A 14033-nucleotide genomic window follows, 5' to 3' on the forward strand; every position below is an offset into this window, starting at 1 on the left:
TAAATTCATCAATTCTAATAAGGATACATTAGCGAAGTAAAGCACTGCAGTTTTACATAATTTCTAAGTAAGCTATTCGTACGAATTGAAATATTTCTTGCATTTAAACTTGTGTTCCAAATTAAGATTTAACTTGAAATTAATGTAGATAATTACTGAGAGCATTAGATTTTTGTAGAGTAGTTTACGTGAGATGAGATAGCTTGGGGTCACGTGATATAAACCGGCGAATTAGGATTTTGAACCATGAAAGCATAGTAAATTCTTAAATTAATGTCTTTTTACAAATTTATTGTCTTTATTTATCGGCTTTTTATAAAGTTTTAAGTGATATTAAAATGTTTATGCCTTCAAAAAATGAATTCTTAGAACTAAGATTTTTTTAATATTTTTTATGTGTATACTGTCTGTTGTCGCCAATAAAGTCTGCTTGGCGAGATTTGCGCCGGCGAAACGGAAAAGTACCCAATTTTTCTTGTTAGTAATTGAATAATAAAGGTGTATGGTAACCTTATATGTTGACATTACGCTTGGCGATGATTACAGATTTAAGTTAAATGTGCTAAAAAAATGTTTACGAGGAAACATTTACCAAACATTTCTTTCCATGTGATAAAAATAGATTTTGTTGATGATACTCATAGACTCAAAGATTAAATTTATGGCTATTTGAATTAAGAATAATTGATTTGTTATTCACATAAACCCAGAACCAGCACCAGGGCTCGTATGGCTGCAGAGACTCGGAGAATTTAGGACCCACAGAGACTGCATCAGGCGGTAAGATATCTAGCGCCGGCCTTCAATAAGGCTGAAATATATGTGGGAATTTATTTATTCAGAACTCTAATAAGCCTTAAGCACGTGAAAGAAATAGACATAAGTATGATAAATAACAAAACTAATATAATTCAGGCATAATTGTCTCAGTGCGTGATAGAAGCAAGATAAAATTTAACAGAACAACTTGTCGTTAGTCGCCAAGCTCATGATGCATAGCCAAATATGTACAGTGAAGGATAGCTAAATTTGATGATGATAGCCACTAATTTTAAAGGTTTTCGGATATAGCAAAACAAAGGCGAAATTTTCCAATTAACGGATTTTGTAAAGAAATGTGGACAAGCTGTAATAAATGAGGATGATATAAAAGAAGTTTTCATTGTGATGACAATCCTTCTCAATCATCAATCAATTAATGAATGGCGAAATCTGTAGTATAGTTCTAGATCCAGAAAATACGCTACTGATAGTGAAGAAAGTGACAGAGAAGTTACTGACAACGAGAAAATTTTGATTGACAAATTAATCGGAATTCTCGAAACAGCAGTTACAGGACTTCAACAATGTAACTAAGCAAAGGATTATGCCTGTCTACAGAATTAAAGAGAATGTATTAGCGCAACAAACGGAGCAACTTAAACAACTTGCATTGAGAGAAATGTTTAATAAGGCAAACAAATCAATATTAAGCTTCTTTTTTTTTTTTTTTTTTTTTTGTAAATTTTGATACCCTTTAGGTCATAAATACTTCATTATTTCACGAACTTTATCCATGTACACGTCGATCTATTTTCACTTAAAAAAAAAAAATCCCCGAATTTCACAAAAATAGCATTGTGCACTCTTTTAACTTTATCCATGTACACGTCGACCTATTTTCACTTAAAAAAAATCCCAGAATTGCACAAACTTGCATTGCACACTCCCTTTACTTTGTCCATGTACACATTGATATATTTACACTTAAAAAGTCAAAGGAGCACCAAATTCTACAATATAGGGGAAAAAAATGCAAAATCTCAATAAAATACATTTTAAACCAAAAAATAAAATAACATAGAAAAGAAAAAACATGTTATATATTTAAGCACTACCAAAAGCAAATATTCACTTACCATGATTTTCGAGTTCGCTTCGTACACCCCGAGCCACGTAAAAATCAAAATATCAATCATACTCAAATGACTTTTTTCAAACCAGGTACTCTTTCTGATCGAACACTTCACATAGTGACCATCTGAACTTTTCTTCCTACAAACCCATTCAAATCCATCTAAACGATTTTTACGTTCGACTAGACGCATATCCTTCCTACATACAAAACACTTATAATGGCTACTAAGTAAACCTACATTTACACACTAGTCAATTAAAGCTCTTTTCCCCTTTTGCTCCAAATTGTACAGAAACTTCAAATTAATCTTACTACATTCGGCCATTCTACTGTCTAAAGAATCAAACCAACACACACCACAAAAACGCTTACAAAACATCCCATGATTCAAAATTTCCCAGAATCATGCACCTGATTATGTCACAATAGGGTTTCCATAACATTCAACTACTCAGGCTACCATAAATGAAACAACAACTTGGTGATAAATCAAACAACAACTTCACCATAATACAAGGGGTACCTTAAAGTCTACTCTACCCCAATTTTTTTACTTGCTATTTTCAAGTTGGCAATTTTGAGAAACGTGCGGAGCAGTGGGTGATTCTGCACTCTCCCAGTTTGTCGCAAGGGCTCTTATAGGATTTTACCCAAATTTTAATTAACATAATCTAATATTTTAAAGTTGCAATTGCATAACATTATGGGAAGAAACGTATTCATGGAAAGGTTGTTTCACATTACGGAAAGCTTCTATCAATCTACAACTTTTATATACTTTTAATTAAAACAAATTTTAAGACTATTTAACAGGAAGAAAGAAATAAAATAGAATGGAAATATCCCCATTATAAATAATCAATAAAGATCCTGAATTATTAAAAAAAAGTGTGGAAATTTTTCTCTTCCTAAATATTTAACATTACTGGATAAATAGTAGCATTTAGGCTGATTAGCATATTTCAGCTAAATATCCACTGTATCCTTAATTCTTACTCATCTATTACAACATAAATATACCTAAGTTTGAAAAATAATATTAGGTACTTTTCCGTTTTGCCGGCACAAACGATAAAGTCGCCAATAATGGTACAACTGATGCCAAACGGAATATCTTCGCAGGCAAACTTTTACCCTTCATTTTCAAAACAAGTCGCAGCCATTTCTTATCGGATTGATTGTTTCTTTCAATACTGACATACAATTACATAGAATTTTTACAAGATAGTTAAATTTTTTGCCCTAAGACCATTCGCGGTAATTAATTACGATGCAATCACACCACTCACCTGAACGCAAAGATATAGAAAAGGAAAATCAAGGGTTAAATTCATCAAATCTAATGAGAATGCACTAGCGAAGTAAAGCACTGCGGTTTTACATAATTTCTGAGTAAGCTATTCGTACGAATTAAAATAATTCTTGCATTTGAACTTGTATTCCATAAGATTTAACTTGAAATTAATGTAGATAATTACTGAGAGAATTATATTTTTGTAGCGTAGTTTACATGAGATAAGATCACTTGGGGTCACGTGATATGAACCGGCGAATCAGGATGAAAGCAAAGTAAATTCTTAAATTAATGTCTTTTTACAAATTTATTGTCTTTATTTATTGGTTTTTTACAAAATTTTAAACCATACTAAAATGCTTATGCCTTCAAAATAAAAAATTCTTAAAACTAACATTGGTTAAATTTTTTATGTGTATACTGTATGTTGCTGCCAATAAAGTCTGCTTGGCGTGATTTGCGCCGGCGAAATGGAAAAGTACCCAATATTATAATTAAATTGTCTTGGACTAAATATCTCACAAGATTAGTAAAGTTCTGCTTCAAGTAAGAGAAAAGCAGTTATGTAATTAATTGATAATACTGTATTATATTCTACAAGACATCTTTGTGTGTTTTCCAAGAGGTTTCACCTTTCAAATTCTGCCCTGCTTCAGAAAATATGTTATAGTGTCAAAAGCTGTTAAATACATGATTTTAGAAATTTTCAGAAAGATCATTTCAAAAATTTGGTTAATCTTTGGAACATGGTAACAGGTAGTTTGGTGACATTTTGGTAAGGTGATAAAGGTTACTAGCTAGGATTTTAGCAATAATCTGAGAAGTACACAGTTCGAATCACAGATTATTTTGTCTCAGAGAAATGAGAGATCATGAGACATGTCATGTGACATTTTCCGGAAAATTCCAAACAGGATTTTAGCTAATAAGCACTTAGAAACAATTTCGCTGCTAAAGTGCAGAATCGCCCACTTATTTGTTTGGTGCTTTTTACAAGAGTAAGAAGAATTGGATTTTTGTAATTTTTTTTTTTTTTAATTTTTATTTTTTAAGTGAAAATAGGTCAATGTGTACATGGATAAAGTCAATTTTGTGTGCGCAATACCAAAGTGTGCACAATGCCATTTTTGTGCAATTCTGGGATTTTTTTTAAGTTATAATAGGTTGATGTGTACATAGATATCGTGTATATGCAATTCTTAAAAACGCAGCAAGCAGTGGGCGATTCTACACTTCCTCCCAATTTCGCACCTAATCTTCGTCATGATTAAGCACTTTTGTTCCATAAAAGTTCTAGCATAAGCGTAATTCGGCTAGCAGATTGTTGGAAAAAATTTTGAGTAAAAAAAAAAAATAAAATAAAACATGGCTTTACTTCGTGAAAACAAAATGGCATCCAAAAAAAAAAAAAACTAGCAGGTTGCTGTAGCAGGGATGGTCGCCAAAGTTTCGCCAAGTTACCATAATCCGAAGATTCACCAAAAATTTTACTAAAAAATTCCCTTTTTCTACTTGCAAACTAATAACAAATTTAAGAGTTTCTAGTTTATTTACAGTGTGAGCTCCATCTAAGGTATTTTGTGCATTATGGCATTTTGTCCCATTTTTAACGAGCATTTTAAGCTAAACATACAGTTCTGAAGAATAATGGTCAACTTAATATAACATGTGACATGACGAAAATATAGTCAGCCTATTTTTGAACTTATACTTAACATCTGGATTTATTGTAAAATGAAGACTAAGAAAACGCATAATTCAAGGAAACTAACATTTTATACTTTTAGTTTCGCACATTTAAATATTCTGGCACTTTTTTAGGAAACTACACATATTCGATTACATTTGGATATCAAACATTTTACTTTAATTGTATATTGAATTCCTACATACAAACAGATCACGAATATAAATATTTTCGCTCTAGCGTAGAACTGAGTGCCCCTTCGCTTCACGACAACTTTTTTAAATTTTGGCGATGAAACCTTACTTCTGGTTACCATGATAGTTTTAACTCTGTTTTAGCTTCCTGATTTTATTTAAATGAAAATAGATTGATGTGTACATGGGCAAATTTAAGGCAGTGCGCAATGCCTAGTTTGTGCAATTCTAGGATTTTTTTTTAAGTGAAAACAGATCAATGTGTTCATGGACACAGAGTCTGTACAATTCTTTGACTTCTTATTTTTGTTTTGTGTAGCGACCATCAAGAAATTGTACCTTCCTGGTGCCGATCTTGGCATCAAAAAAAGAATCGCCAAAAAACAAGGGGCACCCAATTGTAAACTTTTACCAATATTTTGTGTATTTGAAAAAATATATATATAAGTGAATACATACACAGCAAGCCTTTTGAAGCGTTCTTCTTCATCACCCGCATCAATATCCATTGAAGTCTCGGAACTTTTAAAAAGAAAAGCACACGGTAAATAACACATTTGTTCATTGGCGCAAACACAACCAGCGAATCAGCTTTACGTTTCAACGTTGCCAAATCGCGCAATTTTCGACAAAACTATGCTGCCAAAATTCATGTGCTTGCGTTTTTGGGAAATTTTCCCTGCTCTTTTTTCTTAAACGCACATATGTTAAAATAACTTTTCTATTAAAATTAATTTATAATAAAAAGATCTTGCCCCCCAGATGGTATAGTGTTTAGGAGCTACTCTAATTTTTCATTATTTAATTTCTTCAAATATAATGCAAGACTCTAACATTTGGTGGCAACAGTTTGAAAAGTAAAACGAACATTTATAATAGTGATTCAACGGGGAGATCAGAGATCATTATTCGTTAAGTAGTGTTCGATCCGAGGGCCTTTACCACTACATGTTTATCAATCCCCTAAGGACCTGTAAAAGTTCGTTAAATTCCATAAACTGGAAAAGTCGTATGCATTTGTAATAAAAGTGCAAAGTCTTCAGTTGCGAAGAAGTTGATCAGGGGTGACGCTGTAGCCTTGGCTACTAATGTTTAAAATTAATTTATGACTAGTAACAGCATGAATTATAAACAAATAGCTAAGTTATTGCATTTTATTTTCCAGCTATCGAAATGCGACGCTACGAGCAACGTTTTGAAACCAAAACCTAGCAATCATGAATCAGAACTAGAACTAGTTGCCATTCAGCATAAAGAAATTTAAATATAAATATGAATATTAACAAAATATTAAAGTTAATTTTATAAAATAATTAAACACATGAACAAATATATGAAATAAAAAATAATTATTTCTCATGCAATAACTGGGCCACTACACTACTCCCCCACCAGTAACTAAGTTACGTTACGAAGATGGAGAAATAGGTAGTAACTAGTATTGCAGTGTTAACCACTATCAAAATAATTTAGTCAGTCCTTGAATCTAACAGGTAAACGTATAGTTCTGCCTGTGCGAGAAGGTTTTTGATTCACATCCGAATTTGAGTCCGGTCTCTGCAAATTACTGTAGTCAGGTTGTATCAACTGAGAATTTTCCTCAGCTAAAATATATGCTGGTTTCAGGCGATCCAGGGATACATTAACATGTTTTCCTTTTGTGCTAATAGTAAAATATTTGTCCTTGCGATCAATAACAGGAAATGGTCCTTCATAAGGAGGTTCCAAAGGTTTTTTTTATCCGATCTATTCGCTGAAACACATGAGAACAAGTTTTTAAGTCTTTATGGACAAATATCTGTTCAGATGAATTTTTACGAATTAGTCTCGGTCCAACAACTTCCATCTGTTTCTGGAGTTTATTAGCAAAAGTCTCCGATGCTGTCTGGATACTTGGTTCGCTGAAAAACTCGCCAGGAAGTCTGAGACTCTGGCCATAAACTACTTGCGCAATAGAATGATTGGTATCTTCTTGAATAGTGCTGTTGAATAGTTTACAAACCCAAAAGTACTGTTGGTAACGTGTCCGTCCAAGATATGTTGTTGTGGGCTTTTAATGCTGTTTTCAATGTTCGATGAAGGCGCTCAACATTGCCATTACACGAGGGGTGGTAGGCAGTAGTGTGTTGTAAATTGATGCCACAGATTTTGGACAAAGCTCGTAATGTATCACTTTTAAATTGGGATCCACGATCACTAATGAGTTTACTTGGCGTTCCGAAACGCGCAATCCAGTTGCTATAAAAGGTTCTTGCGACGTTCTCAGCAGAAATATTTTCTAAAGGAATTGCTTCCATCCAATTCGAAAATCTATCTATGCAAGTAAGACAATAAATATTCCCTTTAGATGGTGGAAGTGGTCCTATGAGATCGATATGGATGACAGAAAATCTTCCTGGTGATACTTCAAACTCACCTAATTTTGTTTTGGTGTGCCGATTGATTTTAGCTTTTTGGCAATGAATGCAGGTTCTTGTCCACAACTGTACATCTTTTTTTATGTTAGGCCAAATGAATTTTGATGTCATTAATTTCATAGTCGATTTTATTCCTGGATGTGATAAACCATGAATTCTTTGAAAGACGTGTTTTCTGAAAGCCTGAGGAATATACGGCCGAACATGTTTAGTTGATGTATCACACCACAAATATTTCCCCGATGGTAGAGAACATTGCTTGAAATTCAAGGAAGTAGTGGTTTGCAAACTCTTCAGTTCTTCATCTTGAGTTTGTTCATCAGCTATTTTATCATAATCTATCGATGAAATTTCATTAACTCTAGATAACGTATCCGCCACAATATTATTCTCACCTTTTAAATATTTGATATCAGTCGAAACCTGGGAGATGTATTGAAGTTGGCGAGCATGTCTAGGTGTTGCTTTGTCAAATTTTTGACGAAAGGCGAATATTAAGGGCTTGTGATCTGTATAAATTGTAAATACTCTTCCTTCTAGATAATGCTTAAAGTGTCTATCTGAAAGATATATGCTTAATAATTCTCTATCATAGGTGCTATATTTTTGCTGAGTATCACTTAATTTTTTTTTCATATTGTTGCAACACTGAGCCAATCGCCGTATCTGAAGCATCTGTAAATAACGCCAGAGGTAATTCAGAATTGGGAAAAGACAACAGTGCCGTGTTCACCAGGTCATTCTTGCACGTTTCAAACTGTTTTTCAGCTTCTTCAGTCCATTCGATTTTACGTTTGTCCCTCTTTTTAGCTCCCTTGAGATACGCATGTAACAATGCTTGATTCTTCGCTGCATCCTTTATATAACGACGATAAAAGTTAAGTATTCCAAGAAAGGTTCTAAGTTCATGAATTGTTTCTGGTCGTTTGTAGTTAGTAATAGCTTGAACTCTTTCTGGCAAAGGACGGGAACCCTTAGGTGTAATTAGGTAGCCTAGAAACTCGATTTGGGGAACAGCAAAGACAGATTTTGAAACATTAATTCTTAACCCAAATGTATGTAATCTTTCGAAAACTAATTTAAGGTGATTTTCGTGTTCTTCATGGGTACTGGATGCAATGAGTATATCGTCTAAATAGGGAAAAACGAATTCTAATCCTCTAAAGACTTCGTGAATAAATCTTTGGAACGTTGCAGGAGCATTTTTTAAACCGAAACTCATTACATTAAATTCGTATAAACCGAAAGGAGTGATGATAGCCGTTTTACATTTGTCTTCTTCTGCAATGGGAATTTGAAAATAAGCTTTGAATAAATCAATTTTAGAAAAAATATTTTTACCTCTTAAAATATGATGAAAATCTTCAATGCGAGGAATTGGGTATCGATCAGGTATCGTCTGCGCATTCAATCGTCGGTAGTCTCCGCAAGGACGATATGAACCATCCTTTTTCGTAACAAGGTGCAAGGGGCTTGACCACTGGGAGTTTGATGGACGAATTATTCCATTGTCAAGCATAAATTTAAATTCCTCTTTAGCTATAGCTAAGCGTTTAGGATCGAGCTGTCGTGCCTTTGAATAAACGGGTTGACCAACAGTCGAAATAAAATGTGTAACACCATGTTTAATTTGTGTAGGAAAAAGGTTAGGTTTAGAAATTTTGGGATATTTCGACAGTAAATCGAAAATTTTTATGGATTTATTTAATGTGGTTACTGAGTAATCACTGGAAATAGCAGCGACATCACACTGGACACAAAGCTGTGTTACGCCATCAATTAATTTTTTCTTATTTATATCGACAAGCAATTTATATTTGTGAAGAAAGTCAGCTCCTAAAATACCTTTTGTGACATCAGCAATTATGAATGGAAACTGAAAATCACGACGTAATCCCAAATCAAGAGTTAGCGTTTTTATGCCATAAGTGGAAATATCTGTGCCATTAGCTGCATACAGTTTATATTCAGTTTTACATTTATTCTGTGAAGTAGCAGGAATTATGCTTACGTCAGCTCCGCTATCAATAAGAAAGTGCAAATTTGATCTTCGGTCACGAACGAATAAACGAAATTTGCGACAATCCTTCATATTTTCTGCAGCAGCGTTTGCCGCTGAACCTACTGCAGATTCGAGTTTTCCTGGTTTTTGAAATCGTTTTTTACCCAAGCACACGGAGGCTTGCATTTGTCTAGAATGAATTTTGCTCCAAAACGAAAGTGATAAAAACAAAATTTGCCAGTAGGGTCATATCGTTTACGAGGTTGGCTTCGAGATCGTGAACGTGAATTACGTAAATCCGAGTCCCTTCGTCTTGAGCGAATGGTTATTTGATCAATTTTTTGTTCAAGAAAGGTAAGTCTTTGCAACAAATCATTTGCGGGAACAGAAGGAGCATTAGTACTAAATACTTCTGGTTTCCGATTCATATCACTAATTTTATCTGCCATAGACGCTAACTTGGTTACATCTTCATAACTAACTAATAATATATTTTTATGGAGTCAGGTAGCTTCTCCAGCCATAATGTTTTGATTAGATTTTCAGACACATCTGTAGTAGCAACTGATCTCAACTTCTGCAAACGTTGGCTTGGTTTCATGTCTCCAAGTTCGATACCAGTAATCAAACGTTTAATCCGTACATTTTCACTTTCTTTGAATAAATGTAATAACCTAATTTTAGCATCCGAATATTTTGTGGCACTATCGTTCGTTACAATGTCCCAAATATTTTCGACGAACTTAGGTTCAAGCTGTGAAACTAAATAATTAAATTTCGTTTCTTCTGAAACGATATTTCTAAGTTTGAACTGAGCTTCAACTTGAAAAAACCATATTTCCGGTTTATCAATCCAAAAAGGAGGTATTTTCACACTCACCTTATGAAGCTCCGGTGACTGTATCGTATCTTTCATAGCAGTTTCAGAAGAGTCATTTGTTGACATTTCGAAAATTAATCAGGGTCACCACGATGTAGCCTTGGCTACTAATGTTTAAAATTAATTTATGACTAGTAACAGCATGAATTATAAACAAATAGCTAAGTTATTGCATTTTATTTTCCAGCTATCGAAATGCGACGCTACGAGCAACGTTTTGAAACCAAAACCTAGCAATCATGAATCAGAACTAGAACTAGTTGCCATTCAGCATAAAGAAATTTAAATATAAATATGAATATTAACAAAATATTAAAGTTAATTTTATAAAATAATTAAACACATGAACAAATATATGAAATAAAAAATAATTATTTCTCATGCAATAACTGGGTCACTACAACGCCATATATCGGCCACAGATGAAGTTTTCGTTGGATAAGCTATAATAGCAACTAATAATTTTGGCATATCTTTTACACATTATCGTAGATTTGACACAGTATCGTACAGTAAAAATGGAAAATAATATATACAAGTCCCAGAACTTTTTTTTCTTTCGTCTGAGGCGAAAGTACCTATATCTTAATACTCATAGGGAAGGAGACGCGTATTTCCAAACCCTACCCCACTTTTCAAATTTTTGACGTCACGGAAATATCGACTAGTTTGGCAAGACGCCTACCCCACTTTTGACTACTACGGTGCGCTTTCGAAAGAATTGTGCTCCTGAATAGTGTGTTTAGGTGCTAATTGTGAGATTTTCGCAATTTAAATTATTATGAGTGGAAATTTACGCAAAATCTTTAGTGAATGGTTATTGTTTAACGCCGTAGTGTATTTGAGGAAAGAGGAGAATAATTCACTGCTGATGTATACATTAACAGTATGAAAAGTCTGGAAGGTGATACTCGGCAATAAATGTGCTGCATTTCATCGCAAAATTCAGCGACGCCAGTAAAATAAACGAAAGTGTTTGAAAAACTTATCCACATCTGAAGCCACTATACAAAAATTATATGTGTGCAAATACAGCAATTTAAATAAAAAAAAAAAAATTGCAGAAAACTTCAGATCAAGGAATAAGAATTGCAGTGCCTCTATGTGCTTAAAAACTACGAAGCATTCTGCAGACTTTCGTGCCAAAATCAAGTTTGACAAATAGATTAATACATTTTATTGTTTCTTTTAGTGTATATATTTCAAAATTATTAAAATAACTTGAACAGTTTATTGCTGTTCAAGTTGCTTAAAACAGCAATAAAGTTCATTTATAAAGATACACAAGGAACTTCATAATTCATTGCTTTGATGAACAACTGAAATTTACTAAATTACCTAACTTTATAACATTAAATATCTTTGTAACTGTGTTATTATGCTCTGTTTTATAAAAGTTTAACTAGTTCTAAAAGCTAACTACTAACTAAAAGCTTAGTTACTTACTATTCATTTGTTATACATTAAAATATTTTCTGATTTATTTACTAAATGTATTAAGAATTTCCATACATGCTTGTGCAGTGTGAATGCATGTTTGTGTAATGAACTTTGATTTTCATGAACGAAAAAGAAATACAATCTCCGAATAAGTACTTTTTGTTTTCCAGTTCCTGTGTTTAGCTGTAAAAGTAAATTCACTTCAAGTATGTGTCTGTGTAATTTTGACGATGTAAATGCTGAAATGTATGTATAGTAAAAACTCGACAAAAAAAATATCCGGAAAGCTCTTGAAATTTTGGATAGCCGAGCATATAAAAAATGAAATATTGTAATAAGTGAATGTAAGAATAAACTACTAGTCTAAAATCATAAAAACAGTTCATCTTATTTGTATCAACTTGACTATCAAAAGCCAATATTTAATATTATGCACGATTTTGAAAAAAATGTATGCTGCTGATCTTTGGAATATGATAACGGGTGATTTTTACAATGGTTGTTATGTGGATTAAGACTGCAAGTTGAGACTTTAAATACGAACAATAGTAATCTGAAAATTTGAAGTAGTAATTTCATATCCAACAATCTCTGCCAAATAACTTCTATGTTTTAAGTAATTAAAAAATATATTTTAACCACTTATTATTAATTTTATAAAGTATATTCTATAATTTAAATTTTATTTACTTTCATCTATTTTTAATGTTTGCCATTATAAATTTCATACTATGTACTTTTTTAAGATTTCATAGTTGCTAATTAAACTTCCTTTACAATTTATTTAGTTATTCTATACTTACAGTTATATTTTATGTAAGAAAGGGATTTATGTGCAAGAGATATACAGTGAAAGTCATTTAACACAAAACTGAGGGGACTGAAATATTTTTTCGTGTTAAAGAATATTGAAAAGAAAAAAAAAGCATATATTCAACAAAATTAAGCTTAGCTAAATTAAGCTAATCCGATCCCTAAAGATCCTTCACCTTCGGACTTATCCAAAATAAAAACTGCGATCAAATCTTCGCAAATCATTTCAAGCAACTTAAAACATTCGCTTATCCCATCTGTTGCGAATTGTGCCAGATTATATGTTCTTCCCAAAATTCATAAAAGTGGTATTCCTTTCCGCCCTATTGTATCAAATTTAGGTACTGCCTCGTATCCATTAGCTAAATATTTAGTTTCTAGATTTTCCACTCTATTAGACAATAACATTTACACCATAAAAAATTCAATAGAGTTTGTAAAAAAGGTTAAAAACATTTCTCCTCGTAATTTACTCATGGTTTCTTTTGATGTAAAATCATTATTCACCAATGTCCCAGTGGAGGGTGCATTAAGATGTCTAGAAACCAGACTTCGCGAATTTCATTTCTCTTGCATCGAAATTGATGAGCTAATTTCTCTCACTCAACTCTGTTTGAAACAAACACATTTTGTTTTCCAAAATAAATATTACAAGCAAACTGAGGGATTAGCCATGGGAAGCCCCCTCAGTCCCATCCTGGCTGATATCTACATGCATTATTATGAATCAAAATTGTTTGAAACTTTAAACTTCCCGGCATGGTTCCGCTACGTAGACGATACTTTTACCCTGTTTGAAGGTAATAAAGATGATTTAAATAGAGTTCTTTCAACAATGAATTCTATTGATCCTGCTATTCAGTTCACTTTTGAACTTGAGACTTGCAATTCTCTTCCGTTTCTCGACATTCTGGTCACACGCAACACATCCAACTTCAGTACTACAGTTTACCGTAAACCTTCATCGGTTTGCCTTCCACCACACTTTAAATCATGTCATCCGACTAAACAAAAGTTAGCTTCATTTTATTCCTATGTTTTCCGTGCTCTTCAAGTTTGCTCCTCCAAACTAGCCCTTGATGAAGAACTAAATTATTTAAAAGCAATAGCTATTGACAGGGGCTTTTCACCTAACATTATTAATCAAGCAGTTAAAAAATTCTCATCTCAACACACTAAAAGCCACACTCTTATTTTAGGAGATTATAAAAATTCTGTTGTTATTCCCTTCTTTCCATCAATTAGCTATAAAGTTGCACATATTTTGCAGAAATTTAACTTTCGGGTTGTTTACTCTCCCATCAATAAAATTCCAACTTCTAAACTCAAGGACCCCATTCCGGATATGAATTCCTGGGGTATTTACTGCATAGCAGCTTTCCCTTGACCAAGAGTTCGCATTGCATACG

At 33.0% G+C, this 14033-nt stretch overlaps 1 protein-coding gene across 3 annotated transcripts in view; it reads right to left on the reverse strand.

Annotated features, from left to right (window-relative positions):
* The window catches only part of LOC146998828 (uncharacterized), a 168552-nt gene extending 162534 nt beyond the window's left edge, over window positions 1-6018 (reverse strand). For 2 of the 3 annotated variants that reach the window (XR_015039748.1, XR_015039747.1), the window contains exon 1: window positions 5532-6016. The gene's annotated coding sequence lies outside the window, so the exon portion shown is untranslated. Of the gene's footprint in view, window positions 1-5531 lie in introns of all 3 variants that reach the window. The other variant, XR_015039749.1, reaches the window with a different exon arrangement.
* Window positions 6019-14033: the final 8015 nt, after the last annotated feature.

Source organism: Stegodyphus dumicola, chromosome 2 (assembly GCF_044657685.1).
Source record: "Stegodyphus dumicola isolate Sdum_Otavi_A_Nest chromosome 2, ASM4465768v1".
Taxonomy (NCBI): Eukaryota; Metazoa; Arthropoda; class Arachnida; order Araneae; family Eresidae; genus Stegodyphus; species Stegodyphus dumicola.